The 25,089-nt window shown below is 48.4% G+C and overlaps 1 long non-coding RNA gene across 1 annotated transcript in view; it reads left to right on the top strand.

Annotated features, from left to right (window-relative positions):
• The window catches only part of LOC138845852 (uncharacterized), a 103,778-nt gene that overhangs the window by 70,348 nt on the left and 8,341 nt on the right, over positions 1-25,089 (top strand). Inside the window, exon 2 of the long non-coding RNA XR_016222527.1 lies at positions 24,047-24,188. This is a non-coding gene — a long non-coding RNA (uncharacterized LOC138845852). The remainder of the gene's footprint in view (positions 1-24,046; positions 24,189-25,089) is intronic.

Raw genomic sequence — 25,089 nt, 5'->3', positions numbered from 1 at the left:
ACAAAACTCAGTGGCTCCCTGCATCAATATCTTACATTCTGGGGCAGGTACTATGGCTCAGTAGGTAAAGCCACTGCCTGTGAGGCCACCATCCCAAATGGGTGGCAGTTCGAGTCCCAGCTGCTCCACTTCTGATCCAGCTCCCGGTTAACGTGCCTGGGAAAAGCAGTGCAAGATGGCTCAAGTGCTAGGGCCCCTGTACCCACATAGGAGACCTGGAAGAAGCTCCTGGCTCCTGGCTTTGGGATGGCCCAGTGATCATCTGGGGAGTGAATCAGGGAAGGGATTATTCTCTCTCTCTTTCTCTCTCTCTCTCTCTCTAACTCTGACTTTCAAATAAATTAATAAAGCTAAAAGCAAATTCCTCACATTTTTCCATTGCTGCTTTGTGGAGGCAACCACTTTAGTTTCAGCCATTTCTTCTAGTGTATACACTAGTACTTCTAAATGATATGCCTATATTACCCTGTTTGGGACTGCAATTTTCAGACACAATTTTCTGTTGTAATAGATGAGCATCCAACTCTCTTACACCCATTTTCCTCTTTGGCTCCATGCCCCACTATCCCAAGGTAATACAATTTTGATTAAATAAACTTATACATTTATATGACATACCTATAAAAATACAGTTCCCAGTTGAGCATTGTGGACTATGGTGGGGTTATTTTTTGTTTGTTTGTTTGGCTGTTTTTTTTTTTTTGCTTTTTGCTTTTGGTTTTTCCTCTCCTGTTTTTCCAGAAATTGCTCCCCTCTCCCCAGCATTTACTTAGTTTTCTTTGTACCTACATTCTAGTGGAAAGACCTTCTAACAAACGCAGGGTTGTCTATCACTTCCCCCTTCGCCACTTTTCTCTTTTCCAGGCTGAACTCCCCAAGTTGTTGCCGAGCTATCCCTGAAGACTTCCCTTCACTATTTACCCTGGAATTCCCATGTTTTTCTCCCAAATCAGATTCCTCTTTTTCAGTTTACTCTTTTGCTTTGGTGGAGAACATCCTCAAGTAGTCAGGTTGGAAAGGATCTTTGCCTTTTCCCCAGTGTTCTGAGATTTCCCAGTGATGTGCTTGGCATGGTTTATGTCTGTCGACTGTTCTGTACTCTCAGGGTCCTTCCAGGAGACCTGGAAACTCATGTCTTTCATTTCTGGGAGATTTGCTAGAAGTTGTTTTTTTTTTTTTTAAATCATTGATTTCTTCTTCCATGGCTTTCTGTTTTCTCTTTGAAACTCTTGTTAGCAGATATTGGAATTCTGGAATTGGTTCTCTAATATCTTCATTTTTCTTTTCTATTTTTCCCTTCATCATTTTACTGTCCCCTTCTAATATCTCAATTTGATTTTCTGATCTTCTTTTGAGTTTTTGTTTATTTACCAGCATGCTTATTAATTCTAACATCTTTCTTTGTAACCAGAATATTCCTTTTTATAGTTTCCTATACTTGTCTCAAAGGTGCACCATTGTTTCTTGTTCCTGTGAAGATATTCATGATTCCTTTTTAGTTTTAATCAGTGTGTATTTTGCTTCCTCCTGGAGTTTTCTTGTCCTGTGCTTTCCCTAGATATCTAGTAACACTTGAAAGTCTATTCTGGATCTGAGTAAAGTATTAAAATGTTGATTGGAAGCTCTGAGCTTGTAGATAGGGCTTCTTGACTTTACGCTTCATTGTAGGATGGGTTGGAAGAATTGTTTATTTTAGAAACTCTCTGATTCAGTTTTTTCTGATCTTTTTTCTTGAACTAATAGCATTCCCTAGAGAGAAGCATTTCTTATTTCCTCCCAAGGTTGCAACTATGCTGCCAGGGCTTTGGTAGCTAACTTGGGAGGCAGGGCTTGGGAGGGAGAGCTTGGATCTCAGCCCTTTATGGTCACCAAATCACTGGTATGTGGCACTGTTCTCAAACCACTCCACCAATTGGCCTCCAATCAAGACAGACTTTTTTTTTTTTTTTTTTTTAAGAATTAATTTGCCCAGGGGCTGATGCTGTGGCATATCAGGTAAAGCTGCTGCCTGCAGTGCCGGTATCCCATATGGATGTCAGTTCGAGTCCCGGCTGCTCCACTTCCAACTCAGCTCTCTGCTATGGCCTGGGAAAGCAGTGGAAGATGGCCCAAGTCTTTGGGCCCCTGCACCCATGTGGGAGATCCGGAAGAGGCTCCTGGCTCCTGGCTTCAGATAGGTACAGCTCTGGCGGTTGTGCCAACTGGGGAGTGAACCAACAGATGGAAGACCTCTCTCTCTCTCTCTCTGCCTGTCCTCTCTCTGTGTAATTCTGACTTTCAAGTAAATAAATAAATCTTTAAAAAAATAATTACCTTGCCCATCTACAGGGAGAGTGCCCAGTGATGTGGAGCAGCAAGGGGACTGAGGCTCCAGTGGCTTCTCAAATGGCCTTCAGCCAGCCCCTCTGAGGCTGTTTTTTCTCACCTTGAGCTTCAGTTTCAGTCCTATCTGGGACTGCCAGTTTCTGAATCTTTTGAGGATTATGCACTGTAAATCTTGTTGGTCTTCTGTTTTTGCCACTGTTGGCTTAGAACCCAATATCCTATGATGGGTTAAGTTCTGTCAGCCCTAACTGCATTCAAGCCGCATTGCACAGCAGGATCCATGCTCTCTCTTGTTCTCCTGTGTCCTTTATTTGCCCCCTGTGGATATTGATTCTCCTGGATTAATCCTGTTTCCATTTTAAACCTTGTTTCTCTTTTCAATCTCTTCATCTTTTTCTTATGCATACTTCCCAGCAGATTTTCTCAACTTTATTATGTAAAGCTTCTATTGAAATTTCTATGTCTCCTATCATATTTAGAACTCCCAAGAGTTCTCCTTTTACAAATACAGATATACCTTGAAACATGATGTAAATCCCAGTAAAATCATTGTAAGCTGAAGATCTTGTTGTAAACAATGTATCTCATACCCTTAACTCACCAAACATTCTAGCCGAGCAACATGGCAGTGTTCAGTGCCAATCGTCCCCACTTTGCACAGTGCGGCTAACTGGGAGCCATAGCAGTTGTCCCTGCCCAGAATGTCAAGGGGGTAGCAGAGCCCATGTTGGCTAACCAGGGGAAATACAAAAATTCCAAATTCAAAGTGTGATGTCTACTGGCTGTGTATTGCGGTTACACCATTGTAAAGGCAAAGAAATAATTCACAATATATATGCTGCTGTCTGCAGTGTCTCATTGTGTGAATATATATCTCTTCCGCCTTGGAGGAAATTAATAGCCACAACATTTTTCTACTCCTTATTTGTCTGTTTATTCTGGGTTTCTTTGTTTTGGACTATTGCTTTGAAAAGTGTAATTTTTCTCAAATGTCTTAGCTGCCTACAGGAGTTGTATTGAATTGCAGATCAGACATTTTGTGCAGGTGGGCTTGAAGGCCAAGGGCATCTAACAAGGCTGTTGTTTTTCCTATTCAGAGGACTTTCAAGGTCAGTTCTTGTAGTGGGGAGGGCAGATTTCTCTTGGGATAGTCAATTTCCACAGAGAGGAGCTGCCCAGTCTCTGGCCTGGAAGACAGAAACCTGCCTTCCAAGCGGTGACATCCATGTGGGTGCATGTGGGTGCCCATATGTGTGTCTTCATCCACTTTAACCCTTTCGCTTAACACTGTTTTCTGCAGATATTTACTCTGTCCACTCCCGTGGTTAGAGTCCTATATGTAGATCCGGTAGTGGCTTAGCATTATCTGTTTCTTAAAATTAAAAAAAATCAATAATGGTATTCTAATGGTTTTGGGAGAAATAAACCCAAATCTTTTTAATTCTTAAAGTGAAACTGGAAATCACACCCTTATTTTTATTCATACCTCCTCTGGCAAATCTCGTTCTCCGCCTGAACCTGTGTAGTTGTTTACGGGGAATCTCACTTCCCTGCGTCTCGTTGGGCCACACACCGTCAGGTTTTGACTCTGTCATTTAATATAACAGTGAGCATTTAGGTGCCGGCTTCCCAGAAGTTGGGTGAGGCTCTCTCAGGATTCTGAATGTGAGTCCGTATACCGACTTCTGCGAGACAGCTGTAGGCAAGAGAAAGGAGACTGATGGAGCAGAAGCCACTCAGGAGTGGTGGGGCCCAAAATGGCGCCCACTCTGAACTGACAGGCACACGCTCGCGGGCGTGGGGCCCCCGGCCCTGCTCCTGCACCTCTGGGGAACTGCTGATGCCCTGGCTTGATGCCGTGCTCTGCGTCTGGTCTGGCAGGTTCCCAGTACCTGGAGAGTCCGTGTGGTGCAGCTTGCTCTTCTTAGACGGCTGCACTCAGTCTGCACCCAATTACTGCTCTAACAGGAGATTATCCCCTAACTGAGACAGTAGGCCCGCAGTAAGTCTGGTAGTTCACACCATTGCTATGATGTTTGAGTAGGCATCAGATTTTGTTAAATGGAAAGCAAAAAGCTAGAAGAACAAATGATTTCCAAGCTGTAATGTCTGGATATTCGGGAACTTAATGGATAGCAATATTGCAAGGTTTCCTTACCTTTTCACTAAACAAGAAACACCCAGAAAACAGTCCTTTGTTGCCTTGTCTTGAGTGGCACCATTATTTTGAAAGGCGGATAAAGCAGTTTCAAAAACTTTGCTATATATCACATTAAAGTGATAAAGGGGGATTTCACAAGGTCAGACGGCCTGTCATCCCATGGGTTCCAGAATGACCCATATATTTCAAGAAGATTCAAAGAGTTTCTTCTGAACAACCCATGGATGCAATAATGGGGCAAGAGGAATTTGCTTTCTGTTCTCATCCAAGGGCCCAGGAAGCTGGAGTCCCATCAGGACCAAGCTGTGGAATGGGACGGGAGAGCCCTCTGGTCAAGGCTGTACCGGGTCAGGCTCTTTGTCCTGTGTCCTGCCCCTAAGCACCATCTCCATCCACAGGGCAGGAGTGAAGGAGGAGTCGGCATATACCAGCCCACCTGCTCAGAGAGTGCCCTTCAGCAGGGAGCACAATACCCACACTGCTCTATAATTCTGTAGGTGGAACATTTTTTTTTTACATATATATAAGAATTCCTAAGAAGTCAGTGTAACTTTACTCCCAAGTTACCCATCAGCATGCAATAAAGTTTTGTTAGCTTTCAAAATGTTTGACAGATTTCCAAAGCTTTGTGGCAATGAAATCTAAAGAATTCATTAGCATTATCAAGGTTTTATTTATCTTTATTGGTTGTGATTAAGAATTAAGGTAAATGTCAAAATCCTCAATCGTTCTCCAAAATTCAACCACTCTGGCATTATCATTTGCTGTTTTCTAGGTACAGGAACAACTGTTGCAATTTTTAATATCTTTAGAAACTTTACGTTTAAAATAAGAGAGTTGATAACATCAGAATGCCTGTCACGATGTAATTTCCTTCTCAGAAGAAATGACCTGTAATTTCCATCGTGGTGAGAACTGAGTTTCTTCACTGGAGTATTGGGGGGATACAAGATGCACAACATCGGGCCTTACTGTTAAGCAACTGAGCAAAATGTGTTGGGATTTTTAAGGTTTACAGCCAGAAGTTCAGTTCTTAGAAGTTCCCTGCATATAGAAGTCTTCAGTGGAGCCGAAAAGAGGGAGATAAAACAGCAAGGACCCTGTAGCATGCAGAACACGGCGCTCACTTATTTTTCCTTTTGCAAATATTAATCATGGAAAATGTCATCATACACAAAGGCAGAGAGAATCATATCTGAGAGATGTTCCAAACGTGCATGGAAAGCACATATTGTGGAAAAAAAAACTACACATGGCTTTTTTTTTTTTTTAAGATTTATTTTATTTATTTGAAAGTCAGAGTTACACAGAGAGAGAAGGAGAGGCAGAGAGAGAGAGAGGTCTTCCATCTGCTGGTTCATGCCCAATTGGCTGCAACAGCCAGAGCTGCGCTGATCTGAAGCCAGGAGCCAGGAGCTTCCTCCAGGTCTCCCACATGGGTACAGGGGCCCAAGGGCTTGGGCCATCTCTTACTTCTTTCCCAGGCCATAGCAGAGAGCTGGATCAGAAGTGGAGCAGCCAGGACTCAAACTGGCACCCACATGGGATGCTGGCGCTACAGGTGGCAGTTTTACTCACCATGCCACAACACCGGCCTACACATGGCTTTAAAAATTGTTTTGCACCAAATAAACTCATACTAAGTATGTTACAACATATCCAAACACAATCTAGTTTGAGACGCTGAGAACGACAAAGCATCAATTTGGAAAGACTCCTTTTCAGAGCAACATGCATTCTGCTAAAGTTGGAGGAAGAACAATCACCTAATTTATGGTGGAATTTGAGTGAAGAATGGATGAATAACTGATGCTTTGTGAATTTATGGGTACAATGTAAGCATCAGTTTACAAAAGGATAGCTCATGTGAAAAAGGGACAAGGTGAAGATGAAGCTGAAGCCGCACTGGCAGGCTGTCCCCCTTCATTTCAATTTTGGAAAAAATTTAACCCTGTTTGTGCTGTAATTGAAGAGGATAAACAATTAACAGCTGAAATAACAGCAAACATCTCCATTGGTTCAGCTCACACAATTCTGATAGGAAAGTTAAAGTGGAGCTCAATGGTTGCCAAAGCTATGATTGTACTCAGAGCAGCTGCAGACAAGAGCACAGCTTTCAACAGACATTTTCAAGTGGGATCAAGAACTTGAAGCATTTATCCAAGAATTGGAACAGGAGGGACCAGGGGTGTGGTGTGGTGTGGTGGGTTAAGCCTCTGCTTGCAGGGCTGGCATCACATATGGATGCCAGTTCAAGTCCTGGCTCCTCCACTTCTGATCCTGCTCCCTGCTGATGTGCCAGGGAAAGCAGCAGAAGGTGGCCCAGTACTTGGGCCCCTGCCATCCACACTGGAGAACTGGATGGAGTCCTAGGCTCTTAGTTTCTGCATGGCCCAGCCCCAGCTGTTGCAGCCATTTAGGTAGTGAATCAACAGGTGGAAGATCTCTCTCTCTCCCTTCCTTTCTCTCTGTAACTCCACCTTTCACATAAATTAATATATATATATTTAAAAATTTTTAAATAAAAGTTAGAAGCAGAGAATAGACATGGCTTTACCAGGACAGCCCTGAAGATAAATCACAAAGCATGGACCACCAAGGGGTGAACACAGCCCATTCAAAGCTGAAGTGGACAAGTCAAGAGCAAAAGTCACATGATGGTTGTTTTTCAGATGCTCAAGTCACTTTGCTTGTTGACTTTCTGGAGAGCCAAAGGCTGATGACATCCACTTCTTATTAGGGTGTTCTCAGAAAGTGAGCCACAGCTTTGGCAGAAAAACACCAGGGGAAGCTTCGTGTAGAGTCCTTTGCCACCATGATGGTGCTCCTGCTCACCCAGCTGTCATTGGGAGTCACTGGGCACTCACCTTCTAGGCCTGATCTGGCTCCTTTTGACTTCTTTTTATTTCCTATTCTTAAGAAAGTCTTTAAGGAATGGCCATTTTTTTCCCCAGCTAATAATGTAAAAAGACCTGCCCTGAGAGGTTAACTTCCCACGACCCTCTGTGGTTTAGGGGTGGGCCAATTGCTTGATATCATGGCTTACAGAAGTTATGTTGAGCCTGATGGAGCTTACATTGGGAAATAAAGTTTATTTTATACATATACACACATATATATTAATTTTTACCTTTTAATTCCTTCTTTTTCATGGGGGGTTTGAAGTCCCCTCACAATGCACCATCATGAGAAGAAATTATTTTTAATCGACTGCCTTTAGCCTGGTATTAGAAAAGACAAAGTTGTGAATATAGAAAGTCTTTCCAACCACAGTGGAATTTAAAAACCACAGCCTGTCCCATTTCCTTGCTGCTCACTTCCACTCCTCTGTCCGCGAATACCAGCATCACACAGATACCACCTTTTTTTTTTTTTTTAACATTTATTTATTTATTTGAAAGTCAGAGTTACACAGAGAAAGAAGGAGAGGCAGAGAGAGAGAGAGTGGTCTTCAATCTGCTGTTTCATTCTCCAATTGACTGCAATGGTGGGAGCTGTGCCAATTCATAGCCAGGAGCCAGAAGCTTCTTCTAGTTCTCCCAAGCAGGTGCAGGGGCCCAAAGACTTGGGCCATCCTCTACTGTTTTCCCAGGCCATAGCAGAGAGCTGGATTGGAAGTGGAGTAGCCAGGACTCAAAACAGCGCCCATATGGGATGCTGGCACTGCAGGCGGCAGCTTTACCCTCTACGCCACAGCGCCGACCCAACAGATGCTATCTTTAACCAACCAGAAGTTTTCTAAATGTTGACCGTGCCATGATTGGGTAGAACTCTAGGCAGCTCCTGAGAGTGGTTCTGCCATCTGACCTGGCAAGGGCCACTGTCTAAGGCCAGGTGTCAACGAATTTAACAGTAATGGACACAGTCGGGGGTGGGGAAGGGCAGATGCTTTTAGCACAGTCACAAGTCCACCACTACCATCAGATCACCAAGCTCTCAGACCAGGGGCCTGCTGGATTCACGGGCTCTCAGGATGCCAGCAACCTGCGGAAGCTGGGAGCAGGTAGCTGTGCAACTCAGAGCTTTGTGCTCTGGGCCCCACCCCCCACCCTGAATTTCCACTCACTTTTCAAGACCTTAGTTGCGGGCGAGTCCTCCAGGAGGCTCTGTCAGGGGAAGGACATCTGATCCACCACTGGCAGAGCGCTGAAACCCCCCAGGGCCTTCCAAAAACAGAATTAGTCAGGAGTGAGATTTTTCAGGGGGCTTTTCCCCCCCCTCCCTCTCCCCTTCTCAGGAATGGCAAAAATTTTTCTTCTATTCAGTAAATTTATCTCCCTCCAGGATTTTTTACTTTAAGAGACATATAGTGAAGTCCTCTACTATAGTAACTGGGTTTTTATTGGAAACAAGCTAAATCACTATAGCCCATCTAGGAAGTGTTTCCATTTCATGGATAATGGGGAGGGCCGAGATGGAAGCTGTTACTTAGAAAAATTGGGGGCGAATCTGTGAGCTGAAAGGAGCGGTTCCTCTGAAATAGGAAAAGTCCGAGGTTTCCCAGCACTGGGTCGGGACAGTGAGTGAGGAAGTGTCCATGCAAGTGCTGCAAAATTCTAATCACAGTGTTAAGTGTCCAGGACTGCTTTATAGTCGGGTCAGTCATAACCAAGTGAGTCTGGCTACAGGGATGTACTAATCAAGAGGGAAACCCAGGTGTCAGTAACCGGGAGTGAGGCTGGGCTGACCTTCTATTCATTGGTCGGTCTGTCCATTTCATTATCTATCCTTTTCTTCCTTCTTTCCTACAGCAGGGTCTTGAGATTTCTCTCCTGACCACTCCCCTCCTACTGTTCCTTCATATCTCAGCCACGGTTCACTTCCTCAGGGGAAGCCTCCCCTGCCTCACCTCACCTCTAGCTAGCAGGTGCACTAGGTTCTTCATGGACCACCACGGGCAGTCAATGTGAGCCAAATGACTTAACAAGACAATCTGCTCGTCCGTGCCTTCTCTCTGTCGTCTCATCACTAAATAAGAATGTACTAAGTAGCAGGCAGGGGGAGAAGATTCCAGGGAGCTGCAAGCGAGGTGGGTTTCAGCTTGGATCTGGGGGTGGACGTTCATGGCACAAACCAGAAGGGACAGAGGCAGGAAACAGCGAGCTGATTAAAAGCAGCTGCGGATGGAGCCACAGGAAGCCGGAGCATGTTTTAGTGCCTTGGATTTGGGGGGGGAGGGGAGGATCCAGATCGTGGATCCCAAAGGAAAAGCCTGGAAGAGGAGGGGAACTCCTCAGGCTCAGGGCTTCTCTCCCCTGGGACAGTAGTGGAGGAGGGGGTGTCAGCTCCCTTCACCAACTGTTTTACTGCTGCTGAGTTTTGCCGAAAGCAAATGCTTGTCATATCACTATGGAGACATCTGGACGGCTGTCATTTGCTCCGTTTCGCTCCGCTGTTCCATTTAACAGGCCATTGACTGTGCATTTTCAAAATAGCTGCACCTCCAGCTTGCAGGATTTTAGCAGGTGCCAGACGCTTTCATGTAACACTTGGCTCACTCGGGCCCAAGACGCTCCTGCACAGAAATGAAGGCTCAGGTCCCCGCGAGTATGCCCAGGAGCCCCTCAGCAAGTGAGGCTGGGAGGAGCAGAAGCCTGAGTTGAAGGCGTCTTCCCGTGAACCCCAGCAGGCAGAGATGGAGGTTTTGAGAGTGCTCAAATCTCATTTTTTCCCAGCTTTACTGAGGCATAATTGACAAGTACAACTTACATATCTTCCAGTGGTAGAATGTGATGATTTGCTCTGCTTTTCACAGCATCTGTTGTGAAGTCATTGCCACAGTCAATTTGGTTAGAGCTTCGATCTTGGCAGCCAGATACCTTTTGTGTGGGGTCAGGGGAGAGGGGACAGCAGCAAGAGGACATTTGTGATCTCAGCAGATTGGTATGTGATTCAACCTGGCTCACTGGGGTCCCCTTGCCATGAGAACCCTAGCACTTCCTCACCTTTTAACTGACATGCTGTATCCTCTGACCAACGTCAGATCTCATTTTCATGCTTAACCCACGAGCTGTCCTTCTCAGAGGCAGGCTCTGTCTAACTGAAGCTTTTTTTAAATTTATTTTTATTTATTTAATAGGTAGAGTTATAGACAGTGAGAGAGACAGAGAGAAAGGTCTTCCTCCCGTTGATTCACTCCCCAAATGGCCACTATGGCTGGTGCTGCGCCGATCCGAAGCCAGGAGCCGGGTACTTCCTCCTGGTCTCCCATGCGGGTGCAGGGCCCAAGCACTTGGGCCATCCTCTGCTGCCTTCCCGGGCCACAGCAGAGAGCTGGCCTGGAAGAGGAGCAACCGGGACTAGAACGCGGCGCCCATATGGGATGCTGGCACCGCAGGTGGAGGTTTAACCAAGCGAGCCATGGTGCCGGCACCCTACCTGAAGTTTTTCTTCTCACCTCGGGCTGCAGCTGAGCAGGGGCAGAGACATGCTGCCATCGGCAAGGACAAGGACCATTGGCAATTCTGCAGCCTTTTGTACGTGGCAGACACCAAGGGTTTTGTGTCTGTTAACCCATTTTATCCCACAGCAAGGCTGTGAGAGGGGCACTCTCATTATTCCCATTGTACAGATGTGGAAACCAAGGCACAAAGAGGTTAATAAATAGCAGCCTTCATGCCTGAGATCTGTCTCCTTAACCACCCCACCAAGCTGACTTTACCTGTAGGAGTAGTTCCAAGTAAGACTTTGGAATACCAAGGAAAGGCTTTTGCATGGCGTTGTAAAAAATATTCTGAAAACTCTTGGGGTTCAAAACAGAAAAAAACCCTGACTTTTCTTCCTAAAGTGACTTTCTACAAAATGCTCCTTGGATATGAGATTGTGTGCATAGTGAAGATTCATCACCCACAAAGCGTATGCAGAGGCATCCGTCTTCCTGCACCCCCCTCCCCCAGCCTCCTCCTGCTCTGCTCCCTCTCCAGCAGCACCTGCTGCGACCAGCTTCCTGTGCGAAGAGGCTGTCTGGGAGATGAACTTTCTCTTCTGGCCGTCAGGCAGCCGGAACAATGGAGCAGGGACCCCAGCTCAGGCTCAGCAGTGTCTCAGGCAACTGGCCAGGAGTCAGAAGGTGGGAGAGGGACTCTGGGAATGACCAGTGCCTCAGGGAGAAGAGCTTGCAGGACCCCTGCATCGCTGCAGGCCATGGGAAGGCGGAGAAGGCCCCCACCCCCCACACCCCCAGCTCACCCCACAGCAGCAGGAGGGCGGTGTTGGCACCTGCAGGATTCTGGGGTGTGGTGATGGAGAGAGGCCTTGGGGTGGCAGTGCCTGGAGGCCGATGGCTGAGCAGTATGCATTAGAAGCAGCCCTTCCAGGATGTAGGGGCCTGGGAGCCAAGCTCTCCAAAGGGCTCCAGGGCCAGAGAGGAACAAAATGGCAGCCTCAAGGCCACAGCAAGGTCACTGCCCACGAAAACATGTGTGGGAGAGGCAGGCATTTGGCCTAGAGGTTAAGACATCTGCTTCGCACATCTGGGTGCCTGAGTTTGATTCCCGGCTCTGGTTCCTGACTCCAGTTTCCTGCTAATGCAGACCTCGGTGATGGCTCAAGTGGCTGGGGACCTGTCATCCACAGGGGAGGCCTGGGGTGTGTTCCCAACCCCAGATATTCCAGGCATGTGGGGAATGAACCTGCAGGTGGGAACTCTCCCCTCTCAATCGCGCTCTCTCCTTCCCTCCCTCCCTCCCTGCCTCCCTCCCTTTCTTCCCCCCTCCCTCCCTCCCTCTCTCTCCCCCCTCCCTCCCTCCCTCTCTCTCCCTCCCTCTTTCTCTCTCTCCCTCCCTTTTCTGCCTGTCTCTCTTCCTCTTGACACACACACACACAAACCCCCACCTGCTCAGGAGGAAAGCATTTGCTGACTCTGTGCTGCTTCCATTGCCAGGGCTGGCCTCTTTTTTCCCCTTTTCCTGGGAATTCCTGCTCAACAGTTAAGGCTGTCAGGCAGCTCTTTCCCTCAACCCTGTCTACCCTCAGCTCCTGCTCCTATGTATCTGACTTGATAAAAATGATCAGCAAAAACTAGAAGATAAGATTTTGAATGTTTTCACCATAAAAAAGAAATGTTAAACGTTTGAGGAGATAGAAATACTTACCCTGATTGCACATTGCACAATGTATACATGTATTAAAATGTCAAGTAAAACCCATATATATGTGCAGTTTTACACATCTGTTAAGATGGTTTGTGTGTGTGTGTGTGTGTTTTAAGATGTATTTATTTATTTGAAAGTCAGAGTTACACAGAGAGAGGAGGAGAGGCAGAGAGAGAGAGAGAGAGAGAGAAAGAAAGAGAGAGGTCTTCTATCAGCTATTTCACTCCCCAATTGGCTGCAGTGGCCTGAGCTGTGTCAATCCAAAGCCAGGAGTCAAGAGCTTCTTCTGTGTCTCCCACGCGGGTGCAGGGGCCCAAGGACTTGGGCCATCTTCTACTGCTTTCCCAGGCCATAGCAGAGAGCTGGATCAGAACTGAAGCAGCCAGGATTCAAACAGGCATCTGTATGGGATGCCAGCACTGCAGGTGGGCGGCTTTACCCTCTACACCACAGCACTGGCCCCTAAAATGGTTTAAAGTAAAAGAACTTAAAGTTTTACTTTTCAGGATTTTATTATTTTATTTGAAAAGTAGAGAGACAGAGAATGATAAACACAGTGAGATCTTCCATCCACTAGTTCACTCCCCAATGTCCACAACAGCGGGACTGGGTCAGGCCGAAGCCAGGAGCCTGGAACTCCATCCAGGTCTTCCACATGGGTGACAGGGACCCCACTACTTGAGCCATCACTGCTGCCTTCCCAGGTGCCTTAGCAGGAAGCTGGATCACGAGAAGAGGAGCTGGAATGTGAACTGACACTGATACGGAATGTCGGTGTCCCAGCGGCAGTTCAACCTGCTGCAGCACAACTCCTCCCCGGAAGTTTTGTTTGTAAATAGAATACAATAAAATGGGCTGCGAAGCAGTCCATATGAGACGGTGAACCCCATAGGTGTAGGCTCAGCCTGGTGGTTCCAGGGCTTGCTTTCAGTAGGTGGGCTGGGAGAGCGTAGAGCTCCTACAAGATGCTCTGAGCCACCTGGGAGGTGCCGTCTGTCCTTGCCAAAGGTCTTTCCATGACCATTTGGGCTTGTCTAATAATTGAGCTCCAGCCAGCTTGGCAGACTCAGGAAATAATGATGGAAGGAGATCCATGGAGAGTTTCCCTTTGGGTTGAGAGCGGGGCTAAAATGTCTTGTGCAAGTCTAGGTGATTGTGATCTCTGAATGGGCATGTCTGGAAAGTGTCCTGTGCCGACGTGGTGCCATAGCCACGTAATTATCTCAGATGCTCAGCCAAGTACTGCTTGTGTTACTCAAGCTTGGGTCACTAACCAACAAAATACCCCACTGAGAAGTCCCATCCTGTCGCCCTCGGAGAAGCATCAGAGTACACAGAGGCAGCCAGAAGAATGGATCCTTTGTATTGCCATCCCCTCTGCTTGCTGTCCTTCTCTCTGCCAGTAACTGTCTTCATTCCAGACATGGGGCTTTGAACAATGTGACTTGGAAGCAAGATGAGGATATAGAGAATGGCTGGTGGAGAGGAGAGGAGTAAATACCTAGTTGTCTCTATGTGCTGGAGGGGCATGGATGTACTTCATCTACTCCTAGCATGTAGCTCTTTTTGTAGTTATAGGAAGTGGTCAGGGAGACAGAAAAAAGTGAATTTTCTGAGTAGGTTCTGCTTCATATACTTCCAACTAAATGAACTAAATTTATGTGCAAAGACTATAAGTCTACATAGAATGGTGCAAGCTGAGAGTTTTACACACTGCTTAAAATGGCAATTTCCCCCTTGGGAGGGCCGGGGAACAGGAATGGGAGGGGGTAGGTGGGGGAATCAATGTATGGGTCAGACATTTGAATTTTAAGTACAGTCTTCTTAGTCATCACTTTCATTTCTGTCTTCTAGGGAAATCTGACACAGCTAGAAAGCAATGTAAAGCACTAGGGTTGCATCAGATATGGAAGAGGAACTGATTGTACCATGGGATTAAGATGATTCCTTTAAGAGGGCTTTAAATAGAAAACCTGACTGTCTGAAGGTAGCAGTCTTCGGAGGGAGAGCTAGAGAGAGTTCAAAATGGCGACTTGTCTTCTGGCCCTGTGGGAGAGACAGGGGTGGGTGTCTTTTGATTCTGCCTCTCTCTCTCTCTCTCTCTCTCTCTCTCTCTCTCTCTCAGCACAGGTTTGCAAGGCTGGATGCTCAATGAATTTCCATGCCTTTCCAGGATATTTCCTTATGGAGAAGTTTCTAGGTTCATTCTGTGGAGTAATGTCTACAATAGAGTTAATATGGAGTTAATAGAGTGTTTCCTTAATGGACAAGAGGTTCACGATTATTCATTCTCAACCCTGCGTTTGATATCAGTCTATGGTGTTCCTGGCACTGTATGTGACCCAGCGAGAAAGGAAGTAAAAGATGTGGCCTCCCAGAGTTCGCTGAGGAGGAACCACACACTAATGATAACTGACATCCACTCAGCGCCTCAAGTTTAACTCACTCTTCACTCCTATGCCTCTGCGGTTCTCTGCACAGGCGCTTTGGGTAGGCTTTGGGTAGTTTCTCCTCGTTAAGCAAGTGAGGACAGCGAATCTTGCAAACATCAAAGGACTTCCCAGGATGGCATCCCAGTAAAGAGCAGAGTCTGAACTCTTTCTCACTCTGGAACTGCATCAGGTTCCAGCAGAAGCTGGCCATGCCCATCCACGTCTGTTTGAGGGCATGCTGACTGGGGGTCATGAATGACCATAGCGGAACGAGGGTCTTCTGGGATGGTGTCTTAGGGGACGATTCCGTGTGTGTGGGTTATCAAAGAGTCGAAGCAGTTCCTGCTGTGGGCAGGAGGATGGGAAATGACATGGGAGGGGAAGTAGGGCAGGACTGGGCTTGACATGGGTCAGGGAAGGAGACAGACCTTCTTCCCTGATGGCAGGACCATGGTGGAAAGTAATGGGGCCTTTCTCTCTGTCTTTCTCTCTCACTGTCCACTCTGCCTGTCAAAAAAAAAAAAAAAAAAAGGCCGGCGCCGTGGCTCAATAGGCTAATCCTCTGCCTTGCAGCACCAGCACATCTGGTTCTAGTCCCGGTCTGGGCACCGGATTCTGTCCCGGTTGCCCCTCTTCCAGGCCAGCTCTCTGCTGTGGCCAGGGAGTGCAGTGGAGGATGGCCCAAGTGCTTGGGTCCTGCACCCCATGGGAGACCAGGAGAAGCACCTGGCTCCTGCCATTGGATCAGCGCGGTGCGTCGGCCACAGCACGCTGGCCACGCCAGCCATTGGAGGATGAACCAACAGCAAAAGGAAGACCTTTCTCTCTGTCTCTCTCTCTCACTGTCCACTCTGCCTGTCAAAAAAAAAAAAAGTAATGGGAGATATGTCTAGGAGATGCTGGGAGCTGGTAGAGGGCTGGGGAACAGTGGCACCTGCAATTTTCTTTCCACCACCTCAGGAAGTCCACAGTGGTGGGGCTTTAAGTGCCCCTCAAAGGAAGCATTCTGCAATGGAGCCTCAGTGGGTAGAAAAGGGGGTTGCCAAGTGAGATATAGATAGAAGCTCTGCACGAGAAGTTCTTATGCAAAATGGGACGTGCTCCAGCACCCTTCCTGGTGACTGGTAAACAGTGTACAAGCCGAAGCTGGTAGCCATCCAGACTCTGTGGATGAGCTTGCTCTGAGAATAAAGCTATTGCAGAAGACGGAGGGCTTCCAGGTTACCTACAGCACTTGATGGCAATCTGTCCTTCTGTTGTAGTAGAGACACCTGCAGCCACATTGCCATCAAGCGTGTCCCATATCCAGCACTGGCGTCTTGGAATTTTCTGGAGTTCTTGGTGACCTATGCTTACTCAAGGGAGGGGCAGGCAGCCTAGGCATGAGAGGAGAGGAAAGCCCTGACACACACCTGGTGATTGCTACAGTTATGTAACTTGCTAGCCATAAGTGACTCATTCAACCACTGGCTCCGTAAGACCTAGATCCCTGTGCATTTGGGTCTCCCCAGTTACCTTGAGATCTGAGACGCACAGGGCTAGGAGATGGCAGCTGCTCATGTCAGGCAGACTCATCTGCACAGGATCACTGGCAAAGCAGCACCAAACTTGATTGGGAGGCAACCCTGGGAACCTACAGCCATAAGGGAGAAAGATTTACAGAGCTTAGGGAACTTAGAGGGACTGCAGAAAGCAACCGGGTCACAAAACTCTCTCCTTTCTTCCTCTGAGCCCTCCAGGTGTGTCCCAGGGAATATGCAAGGGAAAAGAATGTTCTGCAAGTTTGTGTTTGATCGCCTGAACTCAGAGTCTCAGCCAGAGAGATTTGACTAATCCTAGCTTGTCGCTCCCCGTCTTCGTGGAGGAACGACACAGGACCCTGCACTGTTCTTTTGTCTGCTCGGCCCTCCCCGGGTTTGCTGCTGGTTCTTCCCGGGTTGGCTACCGACCCTTCCACCTCCGTGGAAGGGCGGTTCCCCCTGCCACATTCCCCACTTCCGCAGGGGAGCGGCACACCGCCGGCCGGCTCTCTCGGGGGCTGCTCAGATGTTCCCTCAGATGTTCCTGGTGCATGTTGTCTCTCTCCTCCTTTATAGTCCTCTTCCGCCAATCCCAACTCGGCTGCCCACACGCCGAGTACGCTGCTCTCCTCCAATCAGGAGCAGGTCCTGCAGTTTATTGGTTGAACTGGAGGCAGCTGTGTAGAAGCTGTTTCTCCCTTCTCGGCGCCATATTGTGGGAGAGCAGATGCATAGAATAAGTCTTAATTCCAGTAACTTAGTCTAGTCCGAGTTGCTCCCAGTTGCTCCCCACACTAGCTCAAGGATCACAAACTGCCTGAGCTGCCTCTGTGAAACAGGGGTATTAGTGACACCGATGACACTGGGTAAAGACCAAATGAGATAATGCATGCATTGCAGGTTGGGTTCCTTGGGACACAGATTATGAGGTAGAGATTTGTAAGCAGGGAGGTTATTAGGGAGTCTTCTTGGGATTAATGTTGCTTGGAAAATGAGGGTAGCATTGTTAGGCACAGGCAGATAGTGAACTGTAAATTGGAAGGAAGACCTCACTAATCCCACAGGTGGCTGCGCAGCTCCATAGCTCTCCAGAATTACCCCCTTGCTGGTCAGTCTTTGGATGTACGCTATCCTCAGATTGCCTTCGAGATCTTGGACAAAGAAACTCTTCAGCAGAGTGGGATGGCCGGAGAGGGATTCAGCTGACAGCTGTCCACCACCAGTATCCTCAGGGGTGAGGGAATCAGGGCTTGAGCTGTGGAGGGGTGCATGGCACACACACACACAGTAGTCCACTCTTCACACCCCATGGTCCACGTGCTTCCTAGGGTAAGTTCAGGGAGCTGGTCCTCCAGATTCCGGTGGGCTTCCTTTCCTAGAGAAACAAACAGAAGGCAGGGGGATAGGATGAACTGGAACCCTCAGTGCACCAGCTGTTCTCAAGGCTGCCTTTGCTTCCTCCTTCACTATCTGTACCAGCTTCCCCTCCCCCCTTGTCTGGTCCAGGTGGTTTCCTTGCCAGGTGCAAAACTAGACTGTGACCACTGTGCTTATCCATTTTCCATTAAGAAGAAAACAAGTGGATCTCTTGGGTGCCAGACAGTCTTCCCTTTACCCAACCTGTGAACAGCCCAAGATCAAGGTCAGTCACTCGTGCCAGGATGCTGACCGTTGGTGGGGTGTTCTCTCCATAAGAAGAGGGTGAAGTCAACTGGGTGGCAGTCACCTATTATCGTAGTATGTTCCCCAGTGGAATCAGGCCACCAACAACGATATGAGCCCCCGAATCCTTGCAGGGTTAACTCCCCTTGTCTGAAGGGCGTGTGACTTACCAAGGCCTCCAACACGGTTCCCACTTCTTGCTCCCTGGATCCAAGCAGCATAGCATCGTCGGTGCTTCAGTGAACTGACACAATACTCTGCAGGACTCCCTGGGCGTATCTTGAAGGAGCAAAGACTGACCAGTGCACTGTGTCTGTTTTGTCTGTTTCAGTGGAAAGGGAGCCGCTTCTGATCTTCCTTTCCAGTAGGCTTTGTAAGGAATGTGTTCAATGCATGCCTGTGAACCATATAACTGTGGCGAACATCTCCTCTGGCCAAGAACTCGCATTTGGCAGAGTGGTGGCCAGTGGGGCTAATCATTTATAGCCTCAGTCATCTTCCAGCATCCACCAAGTTTGTGCCACATGGTTTAATAAGTGACAATGTGATGGGGCCACCCCTCCCGCATCCTTAGGTCTGCCCTGACTCTCCAAACATGATCCTGTTTGTGATTGAATCTATGGTTAAGGTGGGCAAGAGTTGTTTCAGAGGCTGCCATTAAGCAATCCCACCACGCTCCGTGAGAGCTCTGCCAACAACCAAGTGTGTCTCTCCTTATGAACTTGAGCTGGAAAGTGACTACTAGGTAGGTCCAGGGAGCTGGTGGAGGCGCTGTGAGCCAGACCTGAGCCAGGATTCCATTCATTAACTGACCTCCATGAGCTGCCACTCTGATGGGGAAAAGGGCAGGGAGAAAGGTATTGTTTTAGACCCCTGGGTTTCATTGTCATCTTGTGTTTTATGTCCAATTATGCTCAAAATGTTTAGGATTTCCACTTTCAGGTATCTAATTACCTGAATAAATAACCCTAGATTCCTACAGAGGAGGATCAGGCAATCAGTGCTATATGCATATGAAAGGGGTCATTAAAGTGTTTGTGGAAAATATACGTTATGTTCTAATTCATTTTCCTACCAGCCTCTTGAAGCCACCTTGTGTACTCACTATGGTGTGCAGAGTCCTCCCTCATTGAAAACTTGTCTTTCAGTCGATGGATTCTAGGTCAGAGTTCTGATCCCGAAATTGTGCTCAGGAGAATGGTTTCCCATGGTGCTGCCTCTAGCCTCTTGCTCATCTACCCTTCATTTCTTTGGTTTGTGTAGGTTGAACATTACCCTTCCTGGCTTGCCCTACAGAGCCCATATCCTATCAACCATCCCCCATGGCTTATGACCGTGGTGACCAGCTGACATCTGGGGGTTAAGGTGACCACCTGGCTTCTCTTCAGGATCCCACCATCCCAATTACTGTCAGTGAGCCCAGCTCTGTGAGAGCACCTGGGTCATGAGCCTGGCCCTGCAGAAGATGTCACCACCGAGGCCTCAGAGACACTGTGCTTCTCACCAGGGCCTGCCTTACCACTTTGCTCCACAGAGGGTCTTGCAGCCTCTCTCATGGAACAGGCTCATCTGCTGCATTTTCTCGTTGCGTTGAGTGTTATCTGCTCCAGCACAACTAACTCCCTGCGTCTTCTGAAGCTTCCAGCACTGTTATTATGGCAGTTTTGGCATTTTTACTGCTTTGCTTCCTCTAGACTTCCAAGGGCCATTTCAGATATGTCCCAGCAGTGTCTTTTGGGGCGTTAAAACCCCTTTGCCACAGACATAGTATCCTGTGCTTCTTGTTGCCATATGCTACCTAAGTCCTCAAGTTTCTTTTCTTAGAAAACCTAGAACTTCCTCAATTGTGTTTTATTATGACTGAACTCTAGTTCTTTTCTTTTTTTTTTTTTTTTTTTGACAGGCAGAGTGGACAGTGAGAGAGAGAGACAGAGAGAAAGGTCTTCCATTGCCGTTGGTTCACCCTCCAATGGCCGCCGTGGCTGGCGCACCGCGCTGATCCAATGGCAGGAATCAGGTACTTATCCTGGTCTCCCATGGGGTGCAGGGCCCACGCACTTGGGCCATCCTCCACTGCACTCCCTGGCCACAGCAGAGAGCTGGCCTGGAAGAGGGCAACCGGGAAAGAGTCCGGTGCCCCGACTGGGACTAGAACCCGGTGTGCTGGCGCTGCAAGGTGGAGGATTAGCCTAGTGAGCCGCGGCGCCGGCCTGAACTCTAGTTCTTGATCTGATCATCTAGATGGGATGCAGGAAGGGGTCCTGACAGAGTGCATTATTTATCTCTTGCTGTGTAACAAATCACCCCCAACATCTAGCAGCTTAAAACACCAAATTTTACTGTCTCCCAATTTCTGCTTCAAAGTCTGCCACGAGGTTGTCGTCAAGACTTTGTCTGGGGCCGCCGGCATTTGAAGGTTTGACTGGGGATGGAGGAGCCCCTTCCAAGATGGCTCACAATATGATGGCTGGCAGGAAGCCTCAGTTCCTCACCACAGGGGTCTCCTCACAGCTGAGGAGGCAACTTCCCCAGCCCGAACAGAGGACCCAAAAAGAATTAAAGGCAAGCCACAATGCCTTTTATGAGACACCTTCCAAAGTCACACTCTCATTTCTACAGCATCCTATTGGTTACAAAAGCCAACCCCAATCAGAAGAGAAGGGGATGGCACAGGGTGGGGGCATCTGGAGGGAGAAACCCTCAGGGCCAACTTTGAGGCTGTCTAGCACAAGGCAGTCAGTGTTGTTTTGCAACAAGAAGGCTTACCTGTCTTCAGTTAAGGGATGAGTGCCAGCCTTTAACTGAAATGAGTGAACCAGTTCTTCAGGCCCAGGCAAATCTGAGTATTAGGGAATTTTTAGTGCATCAACTTAGATATCCCCAACCCAAGTCTCAGAGTCTCACCCCTTCATGATCAGACAGCAGCTTCTGGGTTGAGAATCCAGGTTCCCCTGGAGTTCTCTGTTATCCTTGCAAGGAAGTCCTGGGTCTGGCACTCTGCCTCTCTGCCTCCTAGCTGCAGCACCAGAGACCTTTTCTACATGCTTCCAAGCCAGACTTCTGGCATTCACATTTAGCTTTTGTTTTTGATTGTCACATAACATTTGTCTGCATGTATGGGTACTAAATACATGTACAAATAGATACTGTTATGTCCAAGTCATACATTTAGCTCCAATGAGTGGGGACTCATGGCCCTTCATCATCTTTCTCAATGTACCTCTGCCCACAGAGCCATCCAATCCCATAGTCTTTATCATTCTTTATCATTCTTGTCCACCTATCTGTACTGCACTTGCTAGTGCTTTCCTTTCACCGTTTCCCACCACTGTCCACCCCAGTGCAAGTTTTAACACCAGTGCTGCCATTGCACGGCAGGGTCTACTGTGCTTTGTCTCACCACTGGGCCTTATCATTCCTGCACCAACCACTGTGCAACCTTTTCCCTGAGAAACAGGCTCCAAGATGGAGATTTGCTTCCTGGAGTGTGACTGAGGTGTGCTCTTGTGATGAGGGAAATACACTGCTGCAGGGGAAGAGGAACTGCAGTGAGGTGAGAAGAAAGCCCTTGGCCAATCCCACAGGCTGCTCTCGAAATGAGACGGCCCTTCTGAGTTCACCTGAGACGATGCAGCAGTGCCAGGCTCTCATCTTCCTGCAGGAACAGTCATGCCCAATGAGGGGCACGAGAGCTTGGGTGAGGCAGCTCTGTTTAGCGGAGTACGCTCAGCTCCCCACACTCCCAGCACTGCAGAGCCAGTGCTTTATTTCTGTGTCTCGTGAATCAGGCAAGCTAGAGCCCAGGGTGTGCAACTGAAGGAGGCACACTCACTCTCGGGGCCAGCTTGCATGGGCAGAGTCCTTGGAATGGGCTCCTCCTTCAACTCTGTGCCTTGTTCTCCTCACCTGCACCGCATCCCCTGTGGAAAGGCCTTACCCAGGCCCTGGCTTACATGAGCTGATGCTCAGTGCTCAGCAATGGCTTCTTATCATTGTTGCCGTTCTTGCTTTAAGTCTTGCTCCTCAGTTCAGCACAGCCGGGTGTCCCACACAGCAGAGCAGCACAGCCAGCTGAGGGAAAGTGCCCTTCCATCCTGGCTCTGTCTCTGAGCAAACAGGCATCTTCTTCTCTTCGCTGGCAACGCCTTCTGAGAAGGGGAAACCGCGATAGACATCACGGCGGCCGCCTGTCATCCCTGCTCACACAACTCTGGCGCTGGCGCACCAGACAGGCCCTCCGAACGACTCACTGCTCCTTGGCCCCAGGGTGCATTCCAGTTGACCCAAACCCAACACGGAGCTCGGGTCTCTCTTGCCAGTGGTTGGTTCAGTCATGGGGCCCAAGACACACACACATATCTGGCCAGTGAGGTCAGGGGAAGTTTGCCAGAGACTGATGGGAAATACTTCCCCCGATGGTAACAACAAGTTCTCCTCAGGGATTGTCCTGCGGTTGCCCTCTCTGCTTGCTCCCAGGGCTACCACACCATCTTAGGGTTCCCAGGGGAGCCAGCTGGTGGGTCAGGATCACAGAGGATGGCAGAAGGGGAAGGAGGAAAGACAAAGGGTTCATCTTTGACCCCCTGCATCTTAGGATGCACACCATGCCACTTTTTTATGTGATAAAAGGGCTGTCCTTATAAAACAAAACCATGTAAAAGAACCATATTATATACGCTCTTTAAAAAAAAGACTATTTATTTATTTGAAAGTCAGAGTTACACAGAGAGAGAGAAGGAGAGAAGGAGAGAGAGAGAGAGAGAGGGAGAGAGAGAGAGAGAGAGGTCTTCCACCCGCTGGTTCACTCTTCAATTGGATGCAATGGTTGGAGCCGTGCCGATCAGAAACCAGGAGCCAGGAGCTTCTTCCAGGTCTCCCACGCAGGTGCAAGGGCCCATCTTCTACTGCTTTCCCAGGTCATAGCAGAAATCTGGGTCAGAAGTGGAGCAGCTAGGACTTGAACCGGTGCCCATATGGGATGCTGGCACTGCAGGCAATGGCTTTACCTGCTACGCCACAGCGCCAGCCTCTAAACATGCTCTTGAGCTATGTCAGTTTTCCTACTGACTGCAGCCAAAAGCACACTATTAGAACTGCCACAGTCTTGCTGATTGACAAGGCTGTTAAAGCACAGGGTGTAAAGGGATGAATCGCCAATATAATTTATTGTCTATCATCAGCATATGATTTCCATAAATCAGTTTTATTGTAGCATGTCTTTATCAAAACATCAGACTTGGCCCAGAACGAGTCCCACCCTCACTCCAGTTGTCAGTAGCCTAGAGCCACAGTGAAACTTGTATTTAAGTGTTCAGTCCTTACTCTTGAATTATCTCACATACATTCACCTTTTAGAAAGAAAACCCCCAGGGGCCCTAATAGGGAAATAGAAGACTGAGCAGAGGTGAGACAGCTTCTTGCACCTGACCCGGTTGCATGGACCTGTACTTCACGCCAGGTGCCTCCCCTGAAGAGCAGGAGCCCTGGTGGAGATGGCCAGATGAGTGAGTTTCCAGAGGAGGCACTAGATCAACAGGAAATGGCCAGATGCAGAACAGCCACCCGACTGGAGGCTTAAAAGAATGTGAGTTTGATTGAAAGGACTCCAGTATGTTAGCCCTGGGTGACTGTTCCCCTTGAATGCCTGGGGCAAGTTGCTGCCGGGCCTGGGAACAGCACTCACCATGCGTTACAGGTACGGCGGCTGGCTCTGGCAGGCACTCCTGGACTCAGGATAGTTGCTGGTTGAGTTGTACTTCACAGGTGAACACCTTCTGGTGTACCTGGCCAGCTCACAAGCCAACGCATTCGCCGTTTGAGGCACTGATCCCCTTTCTCTGTTCCCAACCCCAGGTTCTTTGACTCACTTGCAATTGGAAACTGACAAGAACCGGATGTGCAACCCAAAGTTTCCCCAGGTACACGCTCGAGTACTAGGAGGACAGACGTTCCGCTGACCAACTGCCTGACAGCAGCTGACAGGGGATGTTATAAGGTAGGAGCAGTGTGGCAATGCCCCCAACGGCAAGTGCCCACATGGCATCCTGACCTGCATGTGACCTGGAACTCTAGCTCGGCCAGCTCAGCACACGACACTTACGTTTGCATTGGACTCGATGTTCTGCACAGGCACTGTTGATACTGTTGCAGGAGACAAGATCAAAATGGCGGTACACTCTTCTGGGCATGCGTGCGGGTCCGGGGCATCCCTAGTGGGCCAATGGGGGAATTTTGTGGCTGGGGTCTGGACACTCCTTGCTCCTGATTGGCTTGGAGCTGGAGATGGATGTGCATCAGGCCGGAGGGACTTGATTTATCGAGTTCTATTCCTATCCTGTCTCACCTTCACGTAGTCCACCGTGAACTCCTGACAGGTGTTGGTGGCAGACCTGGCCGTGGCTGATGGCTATAGGGCTAGACATTTGCTCCAAAGTGGACCAACCGTCTTCTCTTTAGGAAGTTTGAGATGTGCCGATTAGAGACAGCTGTTCTCTAGAGTCACATTTGTAAGACATAAACTTCAGAGCCCTGGAGTGGCCATCTTCTGGCCACCATGAGAATGAATAAGAAAAAGACCCATCTGCAGAGAGAGAAGGAGATCTCTCTCCATGCCCCTAATCCGGGCCTCTCTGAGCTTCTGTTGCCTGTCTCGTCTTTGTTCCTCATTTGGTGAAGTCTGTCTCACCCTGGCTTGTATCAGCACTGCCGTTTTGTACATGTGTTTCCTTTTCCCCCAACAATCCTCCTGTTGACTCCAAGACTTGTGCTCCTCTGGGCTCAGCCTTGATCTTAACCACCAGTCAATTGCAATCATCAGGCAGAATGTGGCACATGTTGTTAGCACTGGCACCCAGGAGAGAGGAGCTGTGACACTCAGGGCTTCAGAGACTCCCTCC

The sequence above is a fragment of the Oryctolagus cuniculus genome, chromosome 16 (assembly GCF_051225735.1).
Source record: "Oryctolagus cuniculus isolate XC-2025 breed Fujian yellow rabbit chromosome 16, ASM5122573v1, whole genome shotgun sequence".
NCBI lineage: Eukaryota > Metazoa > Chordata > Mammalia > Lagomorpha > Leporidae > Oryctolagus > Oryctolagus cuniculus.
Note: the sequence above shows the minus strand (reverse complement) of the source record. Positions and strands in the feature narration are given on the sequence as shown.